Genomic DNA, 4,064 nt, shown 5'->3' with positions numbered 1-4,064 from the left:
TTATTCATGCATTGACATTTAAATTTAACTGAGCACACTGTATTTGTATTTGCTCAATCTGGCAATCCTACCTGAGGAGCAAAAACCACTCCCCATTGAAAACCACTGCCTTAAAGATACTAGGACCTAGGAAGACAGTGTTGAGGGCTGGGGTTAGAATCACAGGCACTGAATAACTGAAAGCCTGAAAATGGAATGGTCCGACGCACTTCCCTTCCCTCCTCCAAATCCCTCTTCAGAGAAAGGGAACTGAATGGAGCCAGAGAAAGGACCTCCCCATATTGACATTTGGGGTTCTGCAAAGGAAGGGCAGAAGCTTCTACCATGCAAAAGTTCTGCTATGCAAGAAGCCTTGCCCAACATATGCCTATCTCCCACCAGCTTTTTGCAACACCTCGATAATAGATAAGAATGGACAACCAATGGTTTAGGAGGGAAACCCTTAATATGACAGAGAAACACTATAGCCTACCCTGCCACTCCCCATTAATTTCTTTCGACTGAATCCTAAATTGATTCAAAGTTACGTTAATGTGCCCAGCTCTAGATGGTAAGTCATGATTGGTCCAAAGCCAGTTACAAGCATTTGTTGAATACCTAAATGAACACGGTGCCATGACTTGCCCAAGGTCACACAGCCAATAGGTGAAAGCTTAGAGCTTAATTACCTCTTTTTGCTTTGGTTGCCTGGTTTATGATGTGAGGATGGTAAAAAAGCAGAAGAAAAACCCCATTGCTGTCAAGTCAATTCTGACTCATCGCGACCCTACAGGAAGGAGTAAAACTGCCCAATATCCTAATTCATCAAAATAATTAAGGAATTACCATGTACTTAACATTTTTCAAAAATTGGTTGAGTGCTCTAGCTTTGGTAATAATATGCGAGGCATCAGTAGATAGCTTTTTCGGAAGCACTGGTGGTTCACTGGTAGAATTCTCCCTTTTGATGCAGGAGACCCAGGTTCAATTCCCAGCCAGTGCACTTCACGCACAGCCACTACCCACCCGTCAGTGGAAGCTCTGTGTTGCTGTGATGCTGAACAGGTTTCAGCGGAGCTTCTAAACTAAGATGGGCTAGGAAGAAAGGCCTGGTGATCTACTTCTGAAAATCAGCCGAAGAAAATTCATGGATTGTAAAGCTTAACACCATTGTGCCACCAGGGCTCGTTACGTAACGTTGGGCAGTAACATTGGGCGAGTTATTTAGTCCATCCATAATTATGCAGAAGGTAGAACATAGTGTTCAAGGTTCATTTCACAACCAATCATGGGGGATGACACAGGACCAGGCAACGTTTTATGTTGTGCATGGGCTTGCCAAGAGTCGAGGGCAACTCAATGGCAGCTAATGACAACACAGGGTCCAAAAAGAACAGGGGAAAGTTGGACTTTATTAAACACCAGGGGGGCCTTGTGGAGAAGAAAGTGTCAGACCACGTGGTAGGGCAAGCCAACCTAGCGTAAGTTCCTCCCGCTTTTTTTTTTAAAGAATGAATTTGTTCATACAAAGTTACCCATAGATTGAATTTCTATAGATACGCCCTTCTTATTGGATTTGATCCTCTGGACATTCTCATTCCATAAGCATAACACAATCACCCTTAAGACAGCAATGAATCTTTAAAGAACACATTTAAGGAAAAACAATGATTTTCTAATTTTCTGAAATAATAAAATTCAGTTAATCACAAAATGAATGCATGGTAGCTAGGGTTATTTATACACTTTGCACAACAGTTTTAAGTTCTAAAGGGGAAAAAATGAAGATTAACGAAATAAAATGCAGAATTTTGAATGGTTATGTGGATTTCAAGACTTTTCATTTCTATAATTATTAGAATATGCTTTTTTGATAAATCTTTGAGAGTATTTAAAAGTGCACTTTAAAATTTATTAGGCACAGTTGGAGGAAGCCATGCCCATGGATTCTATTCAATTACTTAGAGAAGGCAAAGGTTATCATCCCAGAGGAAACTGAGTTTTGCAGAAGGTGGAAACTCTAGTTCAAGGCCAAGCTCTGCATCTCCATGCAGTCTCATTACTAAGAAAAAAACCTTCCTCACGTGCTCAATTTTAATTGTATAATATCGCTTTAGAAGAAGTTCACACACTGTACTGCACTTTATCAAAAGTGGATCTAATCCTGGTAAAGTGCCAGTTCTTTGTGTGTGTTAAACAAACGGCAAATGAATGAATTGAATCAACAAGTTTTCCCCTAAACCTCCTGAGATTTCTCCTAACGGGGAGAACCTATAGCTATTCTGTGTGGCTTGGCTGTTGCTAAAGCGAGATAAATAACAAAAGAGAAGGTTAATGTAAAGCTGTAAAGCGGACTTTCAGATCAAAGCCCAATACCTAGCCAGTCTTTCTGGAAATATTCCACCATTCAACAAGGAACAAAAAAATTCCTTAGAGAGGATTATTTTCCAAAAATTTTCAATTATAAGCTCTTAATTTAAATTGAGGCTGAACAAATGGACTTATTAGCTATATAACTTTGTTGTTTTTGTTAGGTACCATTAAGTCAATTCCAATGCAGCAATCCCACGTGACAGAGTAGAACTGCCCCCTAGGGTTTTCTAGGCTGCAATTTTTACAGGAGCTGATTGCTAGGTCTTTCTCCTGTGATGCCACTGAGTTCGAACCGCCAGCCTTTTGGTTAGCAGTCAAGTGCTTAACCATTGTGCCACCAGGGCTCCTTATGTAATGTTAGGCAAGTAATTCAACCCATCCATGCCTCAGTTTCCTGGTTTTTTTAAAAGGTCGGCAGTTTGAATCCACCAGCTGCTTCTTGGAAACCCTAAGGGGCAGTTCTACTCTGGCCTACAAGTTCACTATGAGTTAGAATCACCAACAGGATTGGTTTGGTTTTGGTACAGAGCTTTGCAGAATGTCTGACAGGTAGTCATTATCCAGGAAATGTTACCTACGTTGTCCAATTCTTTCCTTTGACCCTCATGTCCACAGTCCTTTATCTGCAATTCCCAAATTCCTGAAAGCTCTGAAAGCCCCAAATTTGGTAGTATGACCTGGTCTGAATTGAAAAGAGGCCAGCATGAGGCTTTTGTCCCATTTGGTGTAAATATTAATATGTTTCTCTGCAGAAATATTAACGTATTTACTCTTCTAAAATCCCCAAATTTTAAATTCCAAGCCACAACTGGACACAGAGATTTCAAATACATGATTGTGGACCTATTTCAATACAACATCAACACAACTCAGAGAAGAATGAATGGACTTTGGATTCACAGACATCTGGATTTGAATCTAGGCCTGGACATAGTGGCTTAAGTGGTTGACAGAGAATTCCTATTACCGAATAGGCTGTGAACATCCTCAGATTCCTGTACCCTCACTAGTGAGTGTATCTTTCTCTTCACTCATCCTCATCAACAGCCTTCCATTTTTGGAGATTGCCATATGCCCACTTTTCAAGACCACCCTTCTGTCCCACTGTGTGGTTAGATAATTGTACCACGGGTGACGGTGTGTGAGCCAAATGAGAGTTCTATGAAGTTCCAAGACTGGAGGGAATGGTTCCACTGAAGGAGTTGAGTTGACTTACTGATGTTTTCCTATTTGCCTTTACCTGCAGTTCTGGATACCTGATTGCAACCCACTGAGATGGTGTCCCAATGGCCTGCTGCCCCAAATGCAATTTGTCCCCAGGCATAAATGGCTAACAGCTTGAGGTGCTGCCAGGTTTTAATTCACATGTAAATTGCAAGGAGGCAGTGATGGCTCAGTGCTGGAATTCTCCCCTTCCATGAGGGAGACCCGGGTTTGATTCCTGGCCAACGTACATCGTGCACAGCCACTACCCATCTCTCAGTGGAGGCTTGTGTTGCTATGATGCTGAATAGGTTTCATCTAAGCTTCCAGACTAAGACAGACTAGGAAGAAAGGCCTGGCGATCCACTTTGGAAAATCAGCCCTTGGAAGCCCTATAGATCACAATGGTCCAAAACCAGTCATGAGGATGGCACAGGACGGGTGGTGTTTCATTCCATTGTGCACGGGGTCACCATGAGTCAGGGGCTGACTTGAAGGCAGCTAGCAAC

Source organism: Loxodonta africana, chromosome 1 (assembly GCF_030014295.1).
Source record: "Loxodonta africana isolate mLoxAfr1 chromosome 1, mLoxAfr1.hap2, whole genome shotgun sequence".
Lineage (NCBI taxonomy): Eukaryota > Metazoa > Chordata > Mammalia > Proboscidea > Elephantidae > Loxodonta > Loxodonta africana.
The sequence above is the reverse complement of the archived record's forward strand: the minus strand, read 5'-3'. Positions refer to the sequence as shown.